We start from the raw sequence: 25,226 nt of genomic DNA, 5'->3' as shown, positions 1-25,226 counted from the left end.
AGGTGTGTCAAGCTTGTAGCATCGTACCCAAGAAGACTTGAGGCTCTAATCGCTGCCAAAGGTGCCTCAACAAAGTACTGAGTAAAGGATCTGAATACTTATGTAACTATGAAATTTCAGTTATTTATTTTTAATTACTTTGCAAAAATTTCTAAACACCTGTTTTCTCTTTTTTATTATGGGGTAGTGTGCGTAGATTGATGCTAAAAAAAAAGAATTTAATCCATTTTAGAATAAAGCTGTGACGTAACAAAATGTGGAAAAAGTGAAGGGGTCTGAATACTTTCTGAATGCACTGTAGGTATGGCAAGGCCAGGATTTGGATACAAACCACCTTTTCTCAAAAAGGTGGTAATGAACCATTTTCTTGAACCCTCATTTTTGGTGTGATTAAGGTCTCCTACTGTGAGCTAAATAAATAAATTATTGTCTAGGAAGGAAATTATGCAACACACTTCCCTCGTCTAGCTGATCCACAACTTGGAAGTGAGTACATAGGCTATTTTAGTCTTATGCAAGGCTGCCCTTGCAACGTTTAAGCACTAAATATGATGGGTTTGGGAACAACAACCTTGGAGCCGAATATAGTTGGAATGTACACTAACTTATGGATTGTATGCATATACTGTATGTATGTTGGACGTTTGATCCTGAATAGATAAATCAATTCTAAGGTAAATATGTCCTGGAAATATTATTTATTAAATCTATGTTCGGGAATATCCAGCACATGCTAGCTTCCCATAAGAAATTCATTGGTAATTGTAAATCTAATTATTGACCATTGTCTGATATATTTTTGGTGCATTCGCACAGATAAATAGAATTTAACACCTTAAGATTGGACAAGTGTGGCATGATTTGCTTCTCAATAGCTATTACGGACCATATAAGTTTTTAAGTAAGAAAGGCATAAAATGCTGGAGTAACTCAGTGAGTCAGGCAGCATCTTTGGAGAAAAGGAATAGGTGACGTTTCGGGTCGGAACCCTTCTTCAGACTGTAAGCTAAAGAAAGCCAGAACAAAACTGGGCCGGTAACACATGACCTCAGGAATATTCCATAATGGTCCATTGTTGGCTGCGGAAGATGTGCTAACGACAGGGATATGAGATGCGAACAATGGAACTAGTAGAAAAGACTAGGATGGGAGAGGAAGGGGGGGGGGGGGGTTAAGAGACGTAGGAGTTACTAGAAACTAGAGAAATCAACGTTCATATCGCTGGGTTGTAAGCTGCCAAAGCAAAGTATGAGGTGCTGTTTCTCCAATTTGCGTATGGCTTCACTCTGACAGTGGAGGAGGCCCAGGACAAAAATATCAATATGGGAAAGGGAAGGTGCATATCAGATGCATTTCATAAAGGACCCAATGACCCAAAGGACAGAAACGTAAATATTTTCATCTCAGAGTTTCATCTTCATCTCCAACTCAACATCAGTATTGCATTAACGGTAAGAACGCAGAGTCTCTTGCCCAGAGGAGGGGAATCACGAACCAGAGGACATAGGTTTAAGGTGATGGGGGAAATATTTAATAGGAGCCTGAGGGGTAACTTTTTCACACTAAGGGTGGTGGGTGTGTGGAACGACCTGCCAGAGGCAGGTACTATTGCAATGTTTAAGAAATATTCAGACAGGTACATGGATAGGACAAGTTTAGAGGGATATGGGCCAAATGCAGGCAGGTGGGACTACTGCAGATGGGACATGTATATGTATATTCAGCAGAAGGCAGGAAAATGTGGTTGAGAGGGAAAAATAGACCAGCCATGATCATATGGTGGAGTGCCTCGGGGGGCCAAATAGCTTAATTCTGCTCCTATGTTTGAAGAGCATATTAGGGATGGAACTAGAGATTCACCCCATGTTGTTGTGGTTACTCTCTGGTATATGTACAACATTTAAATACTGAACCATTGTATGTAAAGTAACACGTTACCATGTATAATAATAGCAGCGAACTCACACTGTTGTTATAACAAATTGGAGGTTTCACTGGTGTGTAAGGACAGGAATATTAAACAATACCATGAAGATACATTATTATTTATTTTAAAGTATTCTCTATTGCAGGCCTTCACTTCACACCTTTTAAAGGAAATTACATCAATCTAGGCCAACACTGATTGGCCTAAGTTTATACAACTTTTAGTCAACTGACTAGATCCATCTATAAATATGTTTCCAATCAAATCAATTTGAAGCCCATGAATGTTTGAGCTAGTTTTGTGGTCCCTCGCTCTCTGCTAAAGCTCCAAACTATGACCGCTATCCACATTAATCAGAGCAATCCACTCCTCTCACACAGATTGTTAGCTCTAGGTTTTGTTAACATACATAAATTAGTAGAATTCTACAATCCACTGCACTGCATCGGCCCAATCTGAGCAATCTCACATTCAGCTTGATAGACTTGCATTCACCGAAACGTTGCCTATTTCCTTCGCTCCATAGATGCTGTTGCACCCGCTGAGTTTCTCCAGCATTTTTGTGTACCTTGCATTCATTCAAGATCTGGCCAAACCCATTTGGAGATAGTTCTGGTCCTTCCCAAACCACATGGAATTCTTTATCTATAAAATTATAAATATACATTTCCACGGCTGATTAAGATACATTAATAAATAAGTTCTTCATCATCAAGTAGACGGGACTTTCAAGTTAAGTGTCTTGTATTGCGACAGCGACAATGGATTAATTACTTCAAAAGAAGCTATTTTATTTCAGCCAATCAATATTAAATGACTCATTTTGAAAACAGGAACAGAATTTTCCACCTTGAGGTTAACTGTTGTTATGATTGCCTTTGTGTTTGAGATAGATTATGAAACCAAGGGCAATTAGTGCCACAGCATTAGCCAGTACCTTGAAGTATATCTTTGCAGTATCAAAAAGCACTTTGTAAAAGAGTTCAACATCTATCTCTTCCATTAGTTTGTCAGCATATACTCTGGATGATTCATGAAGCCATAAAGAAATGAAGTCTCTTGGCAGCCGTACACAATCTGGAGTAACAAACAGAATCTCCTAGCAACAGGAACAAAAACATGCCAATGAATGAATGAACAAAAACATTTGGTAAATTACAAGAATAATTCCTCAAGTTATGAACATTTATTAGCAGGTCCATTGTGTTGCTCAAGTTACATTATACTTGTTTGACAAGAAGAACATTTTAAACCATATAATGCAATATATCAATGTTACTGCAGAAAAACTGTTCATGAGTTTAATCGTTTCAGTGCAGAATATGTATTTGCCATTAGTACATCCAAGAATATGTAGTCTAATTTAGAGACGCATAATGACTTCCTGAAGTTGAAATGGACCATTTCAAAATGTTATGTCCTTATTAAATAGTGGGGGGGAGGGATTGACAAATTGGGAGTATAAAGATGGAGTTAAATCGTAAAGCGAGTACTGGAAAAGATACAAAAGACTCCCGAATTAATGGGAAGGAAAGTTCAAGAAGGGATATGAGAATGTCAGGGCCTATAGTGACCGGAGTGAGAAGCAGGGCTGCCAACATTGGGTGGGAGTTGATATTAAGAAATTGCGAGGCAGTGCAGCGACCAAGCCCGAGTGAGCGTAGCGACCGAGGGGGGAGGGTGTGGGAGGGGTTGTTCCCCCTCCTACGGTAGGGAGCTTTTGCATTTTTCAGCTTGAAATTGTGCAATCTGGTGCATACTGTAGCGAGTCTTTTAGCTTACATTTGAATGCAACATTTATGGTTTAAATTGGATTAGGTATAAGGCTAGGCTAAATTACATTCCTAATTACATTCCATAGTAGAGCCAGGCTCTGATCAACAGGTGCAGCATGTGAATGACCTTAGTATATTCATGTATGGAAATCAGATTATAATTCATGCTGTTATGCATATATATAGAGAAAAAACAAAACATATAAACAAGGCAAGAGGAGTCGGACTTCCATCACTGTTCTGCACAAATAAATTAATCAACCTTACCCTTTGACTATAGAAACAAGACGGAAATAATGCCACATATTCAACCAAGTATATGGTTCGCAGGAGATGTCACCAAATGGAAAGCGGAGAATCTGATCCTGGAGGAGAACATCCAGTGACCAGCGCCCGCTGTGAGTCCCCATTGCGCCACCAGCTCCAGTCCCTTCCCCTCTGGTCCCCCTTGCTGGCTCAGTATGAAGATGTAGAACTAAGGAATTGTAAGGATAAAAATACCCTAATGGGACATCTACAGGCCCCCAAACAGTAGCCTGGATATAGGGTGCAAGTTGAATCAAGAGTTAAAATTGGCATGTAGTAAAGATATTGCTACGGTTGTTATGGGAGATTCAACATGCAGGCAGACTGGGAAAATCAGGTTGGCACTGGAACACAAGAAATAAAGGTCGGTGGGGGTGCTGCAGGACGGCTGCCCTGTCAGCAGCGAGTTGGTAATTTCTACTTTTTTTGTTTTTTTTAGTAGGTTCAAATGTTTGTTTTAGTGTCTCTCGGTGTGTCTTGTGTGAGGGGTGGTGATGGGGGGGCAAGGGGGAAACCGCTTTCGGTCGCCTCCTCCACGGAGAGGCGACTTTTTCCATGTCGCGTCCCTCGCGGCCTAACACCAAGGATTGGTGCGGCCTTTCCCGGAGTCGGGCCCGAAGCTTCAGCAGCGGGCGCAGCATGGACTTTTTCCGATCGCTGGCCCGCGGACTGTTCAGCCTGAAGCCAGGGTCTGCGGAACTTCTAGCCGCGGGTGCGGTTTCCGGAGCCTGGGATCCCTCATTGAGGATCCCCGGAGAAGAGCTCCGGCCCGCTACCTACAACTTCTTGAAGCTGTGGACTGTGGAGTTTCTAGCCGCGGGCGTGGCATCCAGAGCCTGGGATCCCTCATTGGGATCCCCGGAGAAGAGCTCCAACTCGCCGGCCTGCGGCCTACAACATGAAGTCGCGGTCTGCGGAGCTTCTAGCCAAGGGCGTAGTGTGGACTTACCATCCGGAGCGGGATCCCTCGCCGGGGACCCCTGGAGAAGAGCTCCGAAAACTGGCCTGCGGTCTACATCATCTTGAAGCCGCGGTCTCCGGTAGGGAAGCACCGATTCGGGACTTACCTTCCTGGTCTTGATCCCTCCTCTCTCATTAACTACCACCCAATCTCAAACCTCCCCTTTCTTTCAAAAACCCTGGAGCGTATCGTTGCATCGCAACTTCATTCCCACCTCCTTGCGTATAACCTACTTGAACCCCTCCAATCTGGCTTTCGCCCCCTCCATAGCACAGAAACTGCTCTCCTCGAAGTCCTCAACGACCTCCTCACCTCTGCTGACACTGGTTCCCTCAACATCCTCATCCTCCTCGACCTGAGCGCAGCCTTCGATACAGTGAACCATAACATCCTGCTCACCAGACTCAAAGACCTCGGCATTGAAGGCTCTGCACTCAGCTGGCTCCGTTCCTACCTTTCCAACAGATCCCACTTCATCTCTCTCCACAACCACACCTCTGCTACAGCCGCAGTCACTCAAGGCGTTCCCCAAGGCTCCGTACTCGGCCCCCTCCTCTTCATCATCTACATCCTCCCCCTTGGTCAGATACTCCGCCACTTCAATCTGGACTTCCACTGTTACGCTGATGACACCCAGATTTACCTTGGCACCAAATCCCCCCACAACCCCCCCCCCCCCCCCCCCCCCCCCCCCCCCCCTCTCCCATATCAACTCCTGTTTGTCAGCTATAAAAACCTGGATGCAACATAATTTCCTGAAACTAAACAGCGATAAGACAGAATTCCTCCTCATAGGCTCCAAAGCCACACTCAGCAAAATCAATAACCCCACTCCCACCATCGACGGCACCACTGTCTCCCCATCTCCCCAGGCCCGTAACCTTGGCGTGATCTTTGATTCCACCCTCTCCCTTGAGCCTCACATCCGCCATGTCATTAAAACGTCCTTCTTTCATCTCCGCAACATCACCAAACTCAGACCCTCTCTCACACCGCCCGCTGCTGAAAGACTCATCCATGCCTTCATCTCCTCCCGACTGGACTATTGCAACTCACTTCTCCTTGGCATCAGCTCCACCTACATCAACCGACTCCAACTGGTCCAGAACGCAGCCACCCGACTCATCACCCATACCAAATCCTGGCATCACATCACTCCAGTCCTCAAACAACTTCACTGGCTTCCCATCTCCCACCGGATCACCTACAAAATCCTGATCCTCACCTACAAAGCCCTCCACCATCTGGCCCCTCCATATCTCATTGACCTCCTCTCCCCCTACCAACCCTCACGGTCCCTCAGATCCACATCAGCCAGTCTCCTCTCCATCCACAAGTCCAACCTCCGCAGTTTTGGGGACAGAGCCTTCTCCAGGGCAGCTCCCAGGCTCTGGAACTCCCTCCCCCAACTGATCCGCAATTCCGTGTCCCTCACCATCTTCCACTCCCGCCTCAAGACCCATCTCTTCACCTCTGCCTATCCTTAGCCCCACGTCCCCCTCCCTTTTCATCTGTGCATTAATTGCCTCATATTGTGTTTTGAATTGAATTCTGTCTTTACTTTGTGTACTAGTCATGTCTCTACTATTTATTTCATTCCCCTTACATGTTTTTCCTCTACCTGCTAAATTTTTGTAAGGTGTCCTTGAGACTCTTGAAAGGCGCCCATAAATAAAATTTATTATTATTATTATTAAGGGAGGGCCTGTACATCTGGCCGCCCGCAGTGGCGACTGCGGAGGTTTATGGCCCCAACCACGGGGGAACAATGGAGGAGGACTGACTGTACTTTGTGCCTTCCACCACAGTGAAGAATGCTGTGGTGGATGTTTGTGTTACATTTTATTGTGTATTGTGTGTTCTTTTTTATTGTACCACTGCTGGCAAATTAATTTCACTGCACTTGATTGTGTATGTGATGAATAAATCTGATTGATTGATTGTTGAATGCGAAGTGCCTCCGTAATGGATTCTTAGAGCAGTTTGTACTGGAGCCTACTGGAGGGAGAAGGCAATTTTGGATTTAGTGTTGTGGAATGAACCGGATTTGATAAGGGAACTCGAGGTAAAGGAGCCATTAGGAGGTAGTGACCATAATATGATAAGTTGTAATCTACAATTGGAGAGGGAGAAGGGTAAATCGGAGGTGTCAGTGTTACAGTTGAACAAAGGGGACTGTTGACTGGAAAGATACACTAGCAGGGATGACAGTGGAACAACAATGGCAGGTATTTCTGGGAATAATACAGAAGGTGCAGGATCAGTTCATTCCAAAGAGGAAAAAAGATTCCAAGGGGTGAACGTGGCTGACAAGGGAAGTCAGGGACAGTATAAAAAGTATAGCATAGCAAAGTCGACAAAAATGCTGGAGAAACTCAGCGGGTAAGGCAGCATCTATGGAGCGAAGGAATAGGTGACGTTTCGGGTCGAGACCCTTCTTCAGACTGATGTGGAGGTGGGGGGGGGGCGGGAAGAAGAAAGGAAGAGGTGGAGACAGTAGGCTGTGGGAGAGCTGGGAAGGGGAGGGGAAGGAGGGAGAAAGCAAGGACTACCTGAAATTGGAGAAGTCAATGTTCATACCGCTGGGGTGTAAACTGCCCAAGCGAAATATGAGGTGCTGCTCCTCCAATTTCAGGTAGTCCCTGCTTTCTCCCTCCTTCCCCTCCCCTTCCCAGCTCTCCCAATGAGAAAGTGTGAACATTGGATTAGGTTGTAGCAGCATTTTGGTAACTCACACCATTCTCCATATGGCCCCACATTCTCGCATACCTCTTACAACAAAAAGTACTTTTCTGAAAGGTATATTGCGAAGTCGGTTAGTCAAGAGTGTCATATTAATCCAGGACTTTCTATTTTACCTCAATTTAAATTCAATGGAAATGCACTTTTGAATTGAAATCAGGGATAGAAAATAAAGCATGGTATTGGGAACTGAAATAAGGTATGTCCAATGCAGGAGTAGTTTTTTTTTGCTTCAGATTCTAGCACCTGCAGTCTTGTGTCTCCACTTTTAATTAATAGTTCATCACGTTGTGGTTATAGAATAGAAAGATATAGACAGAGATACTGTTTTGGACACAAATGGTAATTATGGTGGCAATATTGTTCTTGAGTTGCTTTCCCACCCCTGTCTCCCACACAAACCTCAATTCAGATCCACATATCCATTGCTGAATGCAAAAGTACTTCCAGCAGGAGCTCAATCAGGCATTGTCTGAGGAGAATTTTTTCAGAATTTAATTTTTGGAAATGTTTTTTACATTGAAGTAATAAATGCGCTGATACAAACATGATAATTAGGTTCAGATTAGTACAGTGAAAATTACTTTATTAACAAAATAAATATTGGTATCAGTATTTAGCCCACCATCTGTGAATAACCAAAACTTAATTATGAAAATTACCTTGAAGCACACACATGCAGAACGATCAACAAAGGGATCTTCAGGAAGTGCTGCCTCAAAAAGGCAGCTAATATCATCAAACACCCACACCACCTTGACCATGGTTTTAGTTTGTTACCACCATCAGGCCAAAAATACAGGAGCCTGAAAACCGTGACCTCCGGGTTCAACAAACAGCATCTTTCCAGCATCATCAGACTCTTGAACACTACACAACACCAACCACAACCCTACCTCAGCACTATGATCTTCTAGCAACTTTGTTTTGGTTACGGACATCAGTTTCTGCACTCTTATAGCTTAGTCACCTGGAATTACTGATTATTAATTTATCGTATTGTATATATTTTTGTGTGTTATTATGTTAATGGGCCTGTTAAGATGCAGCAAAAAATAATTTAATTGTACCATTGCCTTCTCTGAATTGAATGAATATCTTTCTTTAAATAAGACCAACAATATACACAGTAGTCCAGATAGGATCTCACCAATGCCTTATATAATTGACAAAGTACCTCTCTAATTGTGCATTCAATTTCCCACACCATAAATAATAACATTCTGTTAGCTTTCCTAATTACTTGCACTGCTTGGATTTTAGCCCTTTGCAAATCAGGCAGCGGCACATTGAGATCCCTTTGCAATCCCTCTCAATATTGGGTATATAATAAGGCACCACACTAGAAATCGGATTGGATAATGAGCCTTGCTTAGTGATCGAAGTTTCACTAGGGCAGCATTTTGGGAACATGATCATAATTCCCCACGTTTTAAGATAGTTGTGGGTAATGATAAAGCTGGTGCTTGAGTGAAATGAGGAGAAATGAGGAGGTGCCTGGGAGAAAGCTAATTACAATAGTATTAGACAGGAACTGGGGAAGTAGTAGATTGGGAGAGGCTGATTGAGAGTACATTGACATATGGCTGTCTTTTAAAGGCAAGCTTAACAGTTCAGGATCAGCATTTTACTGTGAGGATGAAAGACAAGGATGGCAAGGTTTGTGTGTTGTCTGATTCTATGTGCCTATGATCTTCATTGTACCTTATCGTATGACAATAGTTGGAGATATAGGTATGACATATGACAAAATAGGTATGACATATGCCAAAAATACATATTTGTTGTTCAGTACAAGCTGTGTATTATAACCTAAATGGTAATCTTCATTATTTTCAATTTAAAAACTGTCTTGGAGGGGCGAAGTGGGGTTAATAACATTAAAAGAACCACTGGAAATTTAAAATACATTAAGAACTTCACACGATCAACCTTGTAAGCAAATAACAATATATTTAGAAATAACATTTTAACATATATTTTCCTCATTAAAGATTTTAATAGGAAGATGTGTTAAAATGTGATTTCTAAAAGTATTGTTATGGTATCTAGTTTCATGCATCAACATAAATAAGTAGTATTTAACAAGCAAACATACCTGGAAGGTGTTAGACAGGTCTCGTAAATTAAAAATATAATGGAACTTGATAGTTGTAGAAGAAGATTTGGCTCAATTTTTGATGAAGACAAATGGAACCCCGAACAACAGTAGGAACAATTTTAATTACACTGTAACTGAAAATGTTCTCTTGAAAGTAAGCACTAAGGATACTGCTGTATATTGTAGCCAAAGAATCTACTGCTGGTAAATTTACTGCAAAAACAGAGAAGTGCCTTTGTAAACCAGGAAAAATATGAAATCAAAATCAGGATTATTGAACCTCTGCAGCACAAAATGAAAACAGATAGCTAGAGGGGAATGTTGTTGTTGTTGTCAATTTAAAGTTCTCACAAAACACATGGCTGGCTTGTATTGCATGAGAACTTTAACATTGTGCCTGTACTGGGCAATTCAGAAGGCAAGCATGAATAAGTAACAAGGGCAACTGGAGTTTCATGGTGAGGACAAGGAATTCAGTTTTAGAATTTTCCACAACAGTAATGCATTATTGTAGAAACAAAGAACTGCAGATGCTGGTTAATACACAGGACACAAAGCGCTGGAGTAACTCAGCGGGTCAGGCAGCATCTCTGGAAAACATTAATAGGTAACATTTCGACCCGAAACGTCACCTATCCATGTTCTCCATAGATGATGCCTGACCTGCTGAGTTACTCCAGCACTTTGTGTACCGTTGAGTAATACATTATTGTTTTGTGTGTGGTGTTTAATAAAAGCACTCTTAATTAGTGGAATTCCATTTGGAGAGATTTCAAGAGACTTTAAAGAATCCAATATCATTTCTTTATCTTCAATGAGCTATTACCATTTTCCAATTGAAAGGTGGTTATAGTACACCTCTTATAGTAGGCTGTATTTCTTTGTGTTGCTGCAAGTGAAGGCGATTCAACAATAGAACTATAAATAGAATACCCTTTAAGACAATGAAATCAAGTATCAATCATAACACATGATGCAACCATTTCTTAAAGGTGCCATACACATACTTCCATATTTACAAGAAACTGCATTGTTCAATTAAATCACCCAATGAATAAAACCATTTCCACACAAAAATATATAAATCTTTAACTATTCACATTAATATACCGTTCCAAGTTCAAATTCATTCAATTACTCAGCCCCCTCTTCACTGCAGGCTGCACTTAACATCTCTGAAGGACACCAAGTGCTTGAGCAATTCAGCGGATCAGGCAGCATCTCTGGAGAACATGGATAGGTTATGTTTCGGGTAGAGGCACTTCTTCAAACTGACTTAACATTTCTGAAGATGTTACTAGCCGTCTACATAGCCCTTACCACCATATAATAATTTAAATTAAAACACACAACAGGGTCGGGAGTAGGGTCTCGACCCACCTCCGGAGATGCTGCCTGTCCTGCTGAGTTACTCCAGCATTTTGTGTCTATCTTCAGTGTAAACCAACATCTGCAGTTCCTTCCTATACAGATACAATTGTACAATGTGTCTATGTACCAAAGCGTATACCATGAAGGGTCTCTACCATCATCTTGCTTTTAGATATACACAAAATGCTGGAATAACTCAACAGGGCTGACAGCATCTCTGGAGAGAAGGAATAGGTGACTATTTGGGTCAGAATCTTTCTTCAGACTGATTGTAAGGGGGGGGGGGAGAAAGCTGGAATAGAGGAGGGGCAGGACAAAGCATAGCAGGTGAACAGAGGAGGGCGTGAGGGGGCGCGGGCGGTTCATAGGCAGATGGTTGGACAAAGACCAGAGATGAACAAAAAGGTAGACAAAAATGTTGGAGAAACTCAGCGATTGAGGCAGCATCTATGGAGCGAAGTAAATAGGCAACGTTTCGGGTCGAGACCCTTCTTCAGAACAAAAAGGTGTGAGACAAAATGATTGAAGAGTTGTAGATTGTGAAGCCAGGATGTGGGTGCGAGGGGAGAAATGGTTGTGATATCTCATCTCTGGCCTATTCTCTCTTCCAGCTTTCTTTCAACCTCGTTCCCCCCGCCCCCCCCTTCCCCTCCCCACAATCAGTCTGAAGTAGGGTCATGATATCATGATTTTTGTAATCAATAATTTGCTAGTGAGACAAATGATCTTTGAACACAACACAATAACCTAGATTTATGTAAGACTTTAAAAAAAGTAAAATATCCTAAGGCATTTTATTGGTGTATTATTACACATAATGACCAAAAGTATAGTTCAACCGATACGTTTTAAAGAATGCCCTAAAGGAAGAAAGAGGTTGAGTGACAGAGAGTTAAGGATAGAATTTCAAGGAAACGATCCTTGACAGGTAAAGGCTAGGGATGGTTAAGAGGCAGAAAGATTACAGATGTCATGTAAAGTTGCAGGGCTGCAAAGGGTTATAGGTGTGAAGACAAGAGAAAGCTAAAAATGAAGAAAACTTTAAAATCATTCCAATTATTTTCAAGGAAACATTTGTAAATTAGTCAGAAAGCAAAGTAAAATAGGACCTGTGGAGAAGTAGGATACAAACTCAAGGTTTTGCATGTTAATATTGAGTAGAAATGTGAAGCCAGCTAAGTGTGCTGGAAACATAAGAGGATTAGAAAATAATAAAGGCATTGATTCAGGTTTAAACAAATGTTGGATCCAGAGCAGTAAACCAGGAGCTGCTGTGGAAGTGGGAATAGATGCTTTTTAATGCAATAGATTATTCAACCATGCATCCAATATGACATCAACAATGTGATTTAGGTTTAGATTTAGGTTTATTATTGTCAGGTGTACCAAGATACAGTGAAAAGTTTTGTTTTACATGCTATGCGATCAAATGAGATAACACTATTCATAAATACAATCAAGTCAATTCTCAGGTACAATAGGTAGAGCAAAGGAGAAGAATGCAGAATACAGGTCTCAGCATTGGTTTTTTTTTTGGTTTTTTTTAATTTGTTTATTTCATTAGAAGTTAATACAGTACAAAACAATACAGTGGCACCCAATCTTAGGTGCCAACTATGTCATACCGTAATCCATTCTATGTACAACCTCTAGTTTTATGTTATGAGAAGGAAGTAAACAAGACAAGAAAAAGAAAACAATAGAAAGGGGAAAAAGTGGAAAAATAGATGGTAGAGAGTAGAAAAACATGAAGTGTGTGTATATAAAAAATAAAAAAATAAAAGAAAAAAGAAAAAGTGGAAAGTAGAAATAGAAGAGAAGGCCCCTTAAAAGAGAATTTTTCAAATCTATATTCGGAGATGTAGATCTATCCACGTCATGAACTGAAATCAGCAATCCTTATGGTACCGCTGCATCACATGATTCCAAAAAGTCGATGAAAGGAGACCAACTCCTTAAGAATTGGTCATATTTATCTATTAGTCAGAGTCTCATTTCTTCAAGGCGTGCTATGTCCATCATATTCCTAATCCACATTTTAACAGTTGGTATGGTTGTATTTTTCCAAAATTTAAGTATCAATTTCTTTCCAATTATTAACCCATAATTAAAAAAAACATTTTGGTCTTTATTTAAATTGGTATCTTCTCCTATTATTCCAAATATAATCCATTCCATTTTGGGTTCTATTCTTGACTTGAAGAGCTTTGTAAATATATCAAATATATCACTCCAAAATGTATTCAACTTTGTACATCCTACAAATGAATGTGTTATATTAGCGTTTTGAAACAAACATTTATCGCATCTGGGAGAGACGTTTGGATAAAATTTATTCAACCTCGTTTTTGAATAATATAGTCTATGTAATAATTTGAATTGAATTAAATTATGTCTTGCATTAATAGAACAGTTATGTGTATTCATCAAATACTTTTCCCATCTATCCTTCGAGATCTTTATCATTAGTTCATGTTCCCAATCTTCCCTTAGTGCTTCTGTTGAGGGTGATTCTCTATATAATATATTATTATAAAAGTATGATATTAATTTTTGTGAATCAGCCTTAATATTCATTGCTTCTTCTAAAGGGTCTAAAAATATAGTTTGAAATCTATGTGTATATTTCTTCATAAAGTCACATACCTGTATATATTGAAAATATTGATTATCCTTCAATTTAAATTATAATTTTAATTGTTGAAATGATAACAGTTTGCCCAATTCATACATATCCCCTACTTTCCTAATCCCCAGTCTATCCCATTGTTGATATGTGTTGTCGATGAGAGAAGGTTTGAATGCGGGGTTGTTCAATAGTGGGGTTAGTACTGATAAATTATTTAATTTCAAGGATACTTTTATTTGTTTCCAAATTCTTATTATATTGTGAATAATTGGGTTCTTCTTATATATTATACTATTCAATTTTATCGGTGAGAGCAGGATCGTTCCTATATCGTGCGGATAGCACTCCTCTTTCTCCATTCTTATCCACTCCAACTGCTGAGTGGAACTATCCAGCCAGTACATTATGTTCTTAATATGCACTGCCCAGTAGTAATACATAAAGTTAGGTAATGATAAACCCCCAACTTCTTTAGATTTGCACAAATGCTATCGTTGAATTCTATGTGTTCTGTAATCCCATATAAAATTAGTGATAGTGGAATCTAGTTTTTTGAAAAAATATTTTGGAATATATATTGGGATCACTTGAAACAAATATATTAATTGTGGTAAGAAAGTCATTTTTATAGCGTAATTCTACCTATCAATGAGAGCGGAAGCGTTTTCCAAAATTTAATCATATCATTCAGTTTATTTAATAGTGGTATAAAATTGGCACTAAATAATGATTTGTGTCTTCTCGTAATTTGAATACCCAGATACTTGAATTTTTCTGTTGCAATTTTGAAGGGGAATTTTAGTAAGTGTCTCGAATCCTGTGGTTTTAAAGACATAATTTCGCTTTTATTCCAATTTATTCTATATCCTGAAAAAGAGCCGAATTCCTCAATTAGTGTTAATAAGGTGGGTATACTCGTTTGTGTATTAGTAATATATAAAAGGATATCATCAGCATATAGTGAAATTTTATTCTTTGAGTCCTTAGTGTTATATCCGTGAATATTCGGGTGATTTCTAATCCTTTCGGCCAACGGTTCTATCATAAGGGCAAATAGCAATGGTGATAAGGCACACCCTTGCCTATTACCCCTTGATAAGTAAAATTTTGGAGATAGCGTATTGTTAGTTAGTATTCTTGCCGTAGGTCTATCGTAAAGTAGTTTAACCCATCCAATAAAATTCTCTCCCATATTGAATTTTTGGAGTACCTTGTATAAATACTGCCATTCTACTTGATCAAATGCCTTCTCTGCATCCAGCGTGACAACTGAAATATCTTCATTGTCCTCATTATGAGAGTACATTATATTGAAAAGCCTTCTCAAATTATTAAATGATTGTCTTTTGGGTATAAATCCCGTTTGATCCGTATTTATTAAATTGTTAATATAATTATTTAGCCTTCTAGCTAGAATCTTTGCTAAAATTTTCTGATCCGTATTTAGTAGTGAAATAGCTCTATAAGAACCCGGTTCATCTAAATCTTTATCTTTTTTTGGTATAAGTGTTATTGTTGCTTCTGCTAGGGTTTCTGGTAGTTTATTTTCAGTATAAGCCTGCGTGTATAAATTGAATAATCTTGGTACAATTGACTCCTGAAATCATTTATAAAATTCATTACTAAAACCGTCTGGTCCTGGGGTCTTCCCATTTTTCAGTGAGTTCATTATTTGTTTTATTTCTTCATTAGTAATCCGTGCTCCTAATTGCTCTTGTTCTAAACTGTCCAATTTTGGGAGCTTGCAATTATCTATAAAATTTGTAATTTTACTTACATCTGTATTTATTTTAGATGTATATAAATTGTGATAAAATTGGGCAAACCTCTTATTAATATCCTTAGGCAGTGTTAAAAACTTACCCTTATCCGATTTAATTTTAGTAATGGTTTTTTCCTTTTCTCGTTGCTTCAGTTGCCTCGCAAGTAGTTTATGTGGCTTATCCCCAAATTCGAAGTGTGCTTGTTTTGTAATTTGGAATAATCTTATTACTCTAGCCGATAGTATTCTATTGACTTTATATTTCAATAAAATTATCTTATTATGTTTATTTATGGTTGGGTCAGTTGCATTGTCCAGTTCTAGTAGTTTTATTTTCTGTTCTATCCGCTGAAGTTCTCTTTTATTTTCCTTATTTTGAAAACTTTGGTAAGAAATTATGACACCGCGAATATATGCCTTGAAGGTTTCCCATAATAGCGGTGCAGAAATACCCAGCGTGTCATTTATTTCGAAAAAAAGTTTTATTTGTTCTTTTATATACTCATAACCCTGCGGGTTATTTAATATATGTACATTGAATCTCCAAAAAGGTTTTATACTCGGCATTCCCTCAATTTTAAGTATAAAAGTCAATGGTGAATGATCAGAAATAATACTATTATGATATGATGGTTTATTCGTATACGGGATTAATTTTGTGCCCAATAAAAAATAATCAATTCGCGAATAAGTTTTGTGAACTGATGAATAAAATGAGTATTCCCTACCACTTGGATTTGCTATTCTCCAAGTATCAGCTATGTTATTATTTTTTATATAAGTATTTAAAAATTCACAGGTCTTAGTTTTAACAAGACGCTTCCCTAGCTTTATTGATTTATCTAAGTATGGATCTATAACACAGTTAAAATCTCCCCCCATTATTATATTTTGATAATTATGCTCTGCGATTAAATCTATTATTTTCCTAAAAAATTGTGGATTATCAAAATTAGGCGCGTAAATATTTATCATAGTTAATGGTGTATTGTAAATTTCTCCCGTGACTATAACATATCTTCCCTCTTTATCAGATATAGATTTCTTTAATTTAAAAGGTATACCCTTCCGAATTATAATAGCCGTGCCTCTTGCTTTAGAGGTGAATGAGGAGTAATAGGTTTGACCTATCCAATTTGCCCTTAATCTGATCTGAGTTGGTTGTTTCAGATGTGTCTCTTGTAGGAAAGCAATATCCATATTTAATGATTTTAATTGTGCCATAATTTTACCCCTCTTAATTGGCTCATTCGCACCTCTGATGTTCCAACTACAGAAGGTGAGACCTCCGATATTTATTCGACTATTATCTTGCATTGGCTATTATTACCAGACTGTATGATTCATGTGATGCAGCCAAGTACCTCGGAATCCCGAATCCAGAGTTGTCCTTCATAATTTCTACAGTAGTTTTACATCTCCTGACACTATTAAACATAATTAAGGGAAAGAGAAAAACATAAAATAAAGTGTACATAAAAATTGTTAAGTCATACAACACATAATTGTGAATAAACAAAAAAAGTGAATGTAATTTATCAAAAAAGCGATAAATTACAAAAAAGCCACCTAAGGTAGCTAGGTTTGTTTTTAAATTGACCTCCGTCGATGAGATTATGCACTGGGCCTTATCCCCCTATTAGAATTTGACCCAACGTTAGTCGGTTCCCTCTAATTGTTACCAAAATTATCATATCAGGTCAATTAATCGCTGAACAGTTTAAAATAGAATAAAATAAAAGGGAAGGTAGAAGATTTAAGAAGAAGGTCTCAGCATTGTAACGCCTCATATTCCAGATAAAAAGGCCAATTTCTGCAATGGAGTAAAGATGAATAAGATAATATCCTAATATTAAGTATCTGACAATTTCCAGTAAGAGGGTTGGAGATGGCTGTTGGAAGGGGTATTATCTCCATGCTTCTTAATAATTAGTTGGAGGAAATTTCTGTTTATCCATTACTGGCAGTCTGACAATTTAACCAGTGATTAGGTTGAGTGAGGTGGTGGGGAACCACAGCTGGGCACAATTGGTACATTTACAGAAAATGTTACGTTTTCAGTTGATGCTTTCAGGGGGAATAGGTAGATGAGAAATAGGAGAGGATCAGGTTTACATGCACAGGAATGTGGAAGTAAATGGTGCAAGTACTATTGAAAATATTCTCGGGCTGTGACTGGATAAATCAGAATGGAACTAAATGGTATTCCTGCTCAGATGGATGGCCAAGGAGAAGCATTGTGCAGTGTACACTGTGATCAACCACATTTAATATTGCAGATTGGGCAGGTTGTGTGACAGTTAAATAGCACACCATTTATAACTTTGATTGAATTGTCAATGATGTGCCTGGAGCAAAATCATGATTCTAGGAATTTGACACTTGACATTTTTGAAATGTTGGGCACAGATTTGCAAGAGTCAAACTGTCCAACATCTTCAATTTATGGTGCAATGGATGACATTGTTTAATGCTATATTTTGTTTCAAGTGAGTGCAATTTGATGCATGGTGTCCAACTTCTATTTGGTCTGATATGTATGATTGGCTATTTGGTTAGCTGATCAGTTATATTGTGGATAGACAATAAACATTCATGGAACTTTGGAATTCATGGGGCATCTTGGTTAGCATGGAAATGTTCGGCTGAAGGGTCTGGTTTCTGCTGTGCAACTCCATTATTGGCAGAAAATCCATGGACTATTGGGGAAACATCACAGCAAACAAAGTTATAGACTTTTGGACCCCCAAGAGTGAGAGAGCTATGGCCACGTCAGTGCAATGTTTTGCAAGAGGAAAGCTTTTAGTTATGGCATTCATATTCAATCACACAAAGATTTGCTGCAAATGTGAGATACTCACTAGGTGTCATATATTATTAGAATGGTATAACTTAATTTAATTTAAGTTGTTGCCAGTAAAAAATACGTCTACACAGCAAATACGCAAGTAATTATTGTATGACCCTGAATTGGTGTGGAATAAAGCATAATTTTAAACATCAGTATAGTATAGTATATTGGAACAGCAAGATAGATTACAAATTCACTCAGGTTTTACTACAGATTACATTTATGTAGAGTTTTAATTACTACAGCAGAAAAAGGAAGATGCATATCATGCATAGCAAAGACTTGAGACTTAAATGATATAAAGTGGAGGAAGTCTCTCTAGAATTTAGGAGATTGAGAGGGGATCTTATAGAAACTTATAAAATTCTTAAGGGGTTGGACAGGCTAGATGCAGGAAGATTGCTCCCGATGTTGGGGAAGTCCAGGACAAGGGGTCACAGCTTAAGGATAAGGGGGAAATCCTTTAAAACCGAGATGAGAAGAACATTTTTCACACAGAGAGTGATGAATCTCTGGAACTCTCTGCCACAGAGGGTAGTCGAGGCCAGTTCATTGGCTATATTTAAGAGGGAGTTAGATGTGGCCCTTGTGGCTAAGGGGATCAGAGGGTATGGAGAGAAGGCAGGTACGGGATACTGAGTTGGATGATCAGCCATGATCATATTGAATGGCGGTGCAGGCTCGAAGGGCCGAATGGCCTATTCCTGCACCTAATTTCTATGTTTCTATGTTTCTAAGTTGCACCGAAGAACATACATTTGAATTGTGAAATTGCAACTAATACAGAGATTAAAATTAATTTATTTACCCATATTTGGAACCAGCTGATAAACACAGTACACTAATTGTGGGATTGTTGGCTGATTTTCTCAGAATATTGGAAGATTGGGGTCACAAAGTCAATGTCTTTAGTCAGAGGGTGGTGAATCCGTGGAATTCTTTGCCACAGAAGGCTTTAGAGGCCAAGTCAGTGGATATTTTTAAGGCAGAGATAGATAGATTTTTGATTAGTACGGATGTCAGAGGTTATGGGGAGAAGGCAGGAGAATGGGGTTAGGAAGGAGAGATAGGTCAGCCATGATTGAATTGCGGAGTAGACTTGATGATTCGAATGTCCTAAATCGATTCCTATCACTTCTGACCTGATGACAAAGTACCGGTGACAATCCTGTCTCCTTTATTTTTCTTATGCATGCAGAATTATCCTTAAAACCACTACCTTTAGCAGAAGAGAGCCCTACCTGAAGAAGCATATTTTACAGAGAAGCTGCCAGCTGCACGATTCATGCAAGTGATGTATTGGCAATTATGAATTTCTTTCAGAACTAACTTCTGTCTGTCATACCTAATGACAAAAAGAGGTAGGAGTTAGCCAACTATTTGGTATTTTACTTATTACCCACTTTATTTTTCCTGCATTGATTAGTACTGCAAGATTGTAATTTTCTAGGTCCATTCGATTTTCTGATGATGCCATTTATTACAGTAAGTATTATTTGTCCACATTTTACAGAAATGAGTAAATTGCTGTGCTTCTATTAAAATTCATACCTTATTATAGCCAAGATGTTGTTCAATTGTTTAAAACCTTGAAAAGTCAAAAATTAGCTTACTTATGCACCCAGGATGTTTACTGTTATCAACCCACATCATAGTTATCTGTAAGCTTATTTTACCACTTGAAGTCTGTCAATGTTGATGGCTAAACATCAAGAGAAACATATTTTGACCCTAAGGAATGAACCTATTTATTGATAACAGTTATGAGAATTCTGAAAGTATCATCTGTCCTACTTTGAAGTGACTACTTTTCCCTGGTAGTTCCTCAAGATTGCAAAAGCTTCCATTTCAGTTCAATGGGTTTTGATGAGGCCAGCAGACTTGACCACAGACTTGACAAACATGAGCTAAGACAGGCAAGCAGGTGGGTACTGTGGGAGATGGTATGTTCCTTCTGCACTCAAAAGCACTCAAAATTCTCAACACCATCCTGAGTACTCCTTTTCTATTTTGAGGCCAGGAATTCACAAAAGTGGGTGCAAGCCTTGAGAACACCCTCGACTCATTTCCTCTGTACACCTTGTGATCTCTTCTACTGAGAGAATTCATGCCTGGTTTGGGAGTCTCATGTTAGGTGGAGGAGTTAAGTGGCCAGCCTATTGTAGCCTATTGTAGCCAACTGATTAGAATTACAATCTTACAGTGAGGGGAATTAGACTGGGTGAGGATGCTATATTTGGTTAGACAGACCAACCAACGCAATGTTATCAGTGGTATTTGTGTTTCATATGTCCTGCATGCAATACGAGCAGCTAAAAATAATCTGCAAAATCTGGGTTAATAACAGAAAGTGTTGGAAATACTTAACAGATTAGGTAGAAGCAATCAAGAAACTATAGAAAAGGTGGATTAATTGAATAGATCGAAAAGATTCAAAATGGAAACAGCGGCCTTCGCCCCACCAAGCCTATGCCGACCACTGATCACCCGTTCACACTAGTTCTGTGCCCCACTTGCACATACACTTCCTACACACTAGAGACCAATTAACCTACAAACCCACACATCTTTGGGATGCGAGAGGAAACCGGAGCACCCTAAGGAAATCCATGCAGTCACAGGGAGAATGTGCAAACTCCACACAGGCAGCAGTTGAGGTCAGGATCGAACTTGGGTCTCTGGCGCTACATAGCAGCACTTCTGCCAGCTGTGTCACTGTGCCATCCAAATTAAATGATGCAATCGCAATGTTTTGAGATGCATAGAAACATGGAAGTGCAGCATCTTGCACTAAATGTTGTATCCTTCATCCTTTGACTGTACACTGTGGATGTCTTGATTGCATTCATGTATAGATTTTCTCTGCACACAAACAAAAGCTTTTCACTGTATCTCGGCACATGTGACATTAATAAACGAAACTAATCTAAGATCTGTGAAGGAACGAGTTGCAGGAGAAATTATCCGACAAGGAGAGATAATAATACAAGGTGAAAGAAGATGGTAATTGTACAAGAAACAAAATAACAGCCTGAAAATAGCACAGATGGAAGCAGGGAAAGTAAATGTTAGCCGAGATTAGTAAAGATACTGTAATGCTTATTATTAGCAGTTGCTAAGTCCAGAACATTACAATATGCCATGTCTAAAGTTTAAGAGGGGGGGGGAGCAGTTGTTAATGTTTAATTCACTGGATCAGGATACAGGTATAAGGTCAGAGCCAACATGGGATGGAGAATTCAAGTGACGGGGGAAATTGGAGTCATGTTCAATGATCAATGAACAAAATCTGTTAAGAAAATGAAATAATTGACTTTTACAGGAAGCTGGATGGGGAAAGTATATTCAAGGTAGACACAAAGTCAAGTCAAGTCACTTTTATTTCTATAGCACATTTAAAAAACAACTCTTGTTGACCAAAGTGCTTCACATTGGTGGAGGTACTAACGTTATACAACATTGGTTCATAGATTAAGTACATACATAAATACATACATATAGCCCTCACTCAGAGGACGTCAAGAAGGGCTTGAGAGTAAAGATGAGTTTTAAGTCTCGACTTAAAAGAGTCAATGGAGGAGGCAGTTCTGATAGGAAGAGGGATGCTGTTCCACAGCCTAGGAGCTGCATCCGCAACGGCGCGGTCGTCCCTGAGCTTATGCCTAGAACGCGGGATGTTCAGTGACCCCAAGTCGGCCGACCTGAGGGACCTGGAGGTGGTGTGGTGGGTAAGCAGACTTTTGATGTAGGTGGGAGCAAGCCCGTTAAGGGCTTTGTAAACATAACGAAGGATCTTGAAATTTATTTGGAACCGCACAGGGAGCCAGTGGAGAGAGGCCAGAACCGGGGTGATGTGGTCCCTTTTTCGGGTGCCCGTCAGGAGACTAGCTGCGGCGTTTCGGGCCAGTTGCAGGCGGGACAGGAAAGATTGACTGATGCCAGTGTAAAGGGAGTTGCAGTAATCTAGGCGGGAGGAGATTAATGCGTGGATCATCTTTTCAAGATCATCAAACTGGAGGAATTGTTTTATTTTAGCTATTGTCCGAAGTGGGAAGAAGCTAGCTTTTACCACGGCATTGACTTGTTTGTCAAATTTCAATGTTGAGTCAAATATCACGCTAAGGTTTTTGACGTGAGGTTTGAGTAATGGGGTAAGGCTTCCAAGGCTGCCGTCTATCATGCTGAAGTAACTCAGTGGGACAGGCAGCATTACTGGATAGAAGGAATGGGTGACGTTTCGGGTCGATATAAAATCTTCACACAATGAAACATCAACCATTCCTTCTCTTGAAAGATGCTGCCTTTCCCACTGAGTTACTCTAGCATTTTATGTCTATCTTCAATTTAAACTAGCATCTGCAGTTCCTTCCTACCCAAAGTACATTCAAGATAGCTATGGGAATTTGTAGGTTTATAGTTGAACACTAGCCAATCCTCTTAAAATAAAGATTTAGAAAAGTCAAGGCAGGAAATGGAAGAGACGGTCCGTATAAAGGTGAAGGAAGAATGGAAATTTATAGAAGAATTTATGAAATTGTGTAGATCATACAGAGATTTAGAATGTAAATAGTGATAATAGAAAAAAACATGAATAGAGTGAAACAAAGAACGTTCTACATACCCCACAATGATGCAGACATTTCTTGGACTAGTACAGGTGTTCATAGCGACACAGTTTATCTCAAGGAAGTGCATGCAATCAAAGGTGAGCCCATTTAATGCAATAATATAGAGCAATGGAGAAGAGTAATAGTCGGAAGGGTATGTGGACCTCCGTTTGAGGAAGGTAATTTTATTGAAAGATGTCCTTTTTCAATTACCAACTTTAAAAAAAGTAAAACTATGATTGTTCCTTTACACAGCTATCAGCTTCATGAAAAAAAATATACGTATATTGACAGACAAAACGTACCAGTGGTTATAATCTAGATGTTGCCGGATTAGAGTATGCAGTTGGACCGTACCATAGGCATCCACTTCAGGCATATTAAGATCATCAATAAAATAAATCAGCCTATTTGTTCCTTCTGGAACATAATTTCTTCCAGTCTTCTTTTCCGGAGATTTCTCAAGATCCTGTGTCAATGAAAATAATGCATGACACTGATTTCTTTAGAGTGAGTAAACTTGGGGAACTTTGTTTAATGTATTTGTGTTTTTTGACTTGGCAGATCAATTTCCCACCTGGGATAAATAAAGGTCTATCGTATCATATTGTATCAAACTTTTCAGCGTACACAACATAATAAGGATCATTATAAAAACAATGCAATTATGGAAACATTTTTTTAGCATTTATCAAATGCACATTTTTCTGATATCTTTATATGTTGAATAATTAAAATTTTCAATTAGCCTTTGAAGATTATATACAGATGCAGTCTGCTACGAATCCCAGTCTCTGCTGGGATTTGTGTGCAAGCTTCTTCCAGTAAGTGAGCTGTGTATGTCACAATAACTCTTCGTTACAGCCACGGTCAAACGATTAGAACTGAGCCAAATCAAAAGGAATAAAGGACTGTACGTGCAATCACTATATACCATAAGTAAAAACAGGAGTTTAATTACTTTTTCCATGAATCAGACAATGGCACCTCGTCCTTTTTATTGTAAAGACAATCGTGTCTAAAGGCATGTGTTAACATTCATGTGTTACCATTCCCAATATGAAGCAGTAGGATTGGTAGTTTAGAGAATGTAATAGCAGTTTACAAATATTTTTCTACCAAAGTAATACATGTACCACATTCATCAAATTACATTACCATTCAAAGGACAGCACTGTACTTATGAATGAGAATTTCATGTTGGCATATACAAACATAAAATACATAGAATCAAGATTAGTTCTTCGAGTTCTAAAATCTGTAATGATTACAGTCCGTTTGTACCTCAAATGGGGGTATATGTAACTGTTGGTCAATTACACTTATGACTGAAATGTGTAGAAGAGGCAAGTCATTTAATAGCTGACTGCTGCATTCAATTTTCAAAGCTTCTGGGAGCTTAAAGCATGGTGGGATAAAAATCCTTGATATTTGATCCATGATGGAATCCTTGATGATGAAGACGTGGGTCAGACCTACATACAACAGTTAGACAAATGCCAATTTGTATAACGCCTCATAACAATTGATTTGCATCTTTTTGTTGATGTTGAAAGTGAAGTTAAGGTAAAATAGTATCAGCTCAAGAGTTCGGCTCAAGCAGATTAGAGATAATGCTCTTTAAAGGTAGACTACGACTCTAGTCATCAATTAACTGGAGATTTGATTGGCAAATTGAAGATTATCAGACTTAGACGTAATAAAAATTAACAGATGCCTTATTTTACAATGAACATTGTAGATTTACAATCTACCATGGTATTTACATCAAAAATCAATATATTTAATTATTTTGAACTATTTTTCAAAACTAGAATCATATGTGTGATTCATTGACTACTATCTATCCAACATATCGAATCAAACTCATCTTCTCTGCTTGAAGAATGATAGAGGCAGGCAGGCAAGCAAACCAATGTGACACTACATCTGGGGAAAAAAACCCCACCCTGGCCACAATTGTCAATCAAGAGAACTACAAAGCAGCTTTGTTAGAACCCTACTTACAAGTCTGACCCACATTTTCACTACAAATGCAACTGCCAATCAAAAATTACTCCCCTACGAAGTTTCCATGCAGAATAAGATGGGCAGTTGCAGTGACCTGTCCCAAATACACTGAATAAACTGGCAGATGGACACCTATTCACACAGATTCGCTGGAATCAATCATGCATATCAGAAATGACAAAAC

General features: G+C 39.0%; 1 pseudogene; it reads right to left on the bottom strand.

Annotated features, from left to right (window-relative positions):
- The window catches only part of LOC116974878, a 193,607-nt pseudogene that overhangs the window by 84,309 nt on the left and 84,072 nt on the right, over positions 1–25,226 (bottom strand).

This window comes from Amblyraja radiata, chromosome 7 (assembly GCF_010909765.2).
Source record: "Amblyraja radiata isolate CabotCenter1 chromosome 7, sAmbRad1.1.pri, whole genome shotgun sequence".
Classification (NCBI taxonomy): Eukaryota; Metazoa; Chordata; class Chondrichthyes; order Rajiformes; family Rajidae; genus Amblyraja; species Amblyraja radiata.
The sequence above is the reverse complement of the archived record's forward strand: the minus strand, read 5'-3'. Positions and strand labels throughout refer to the sequence as shown.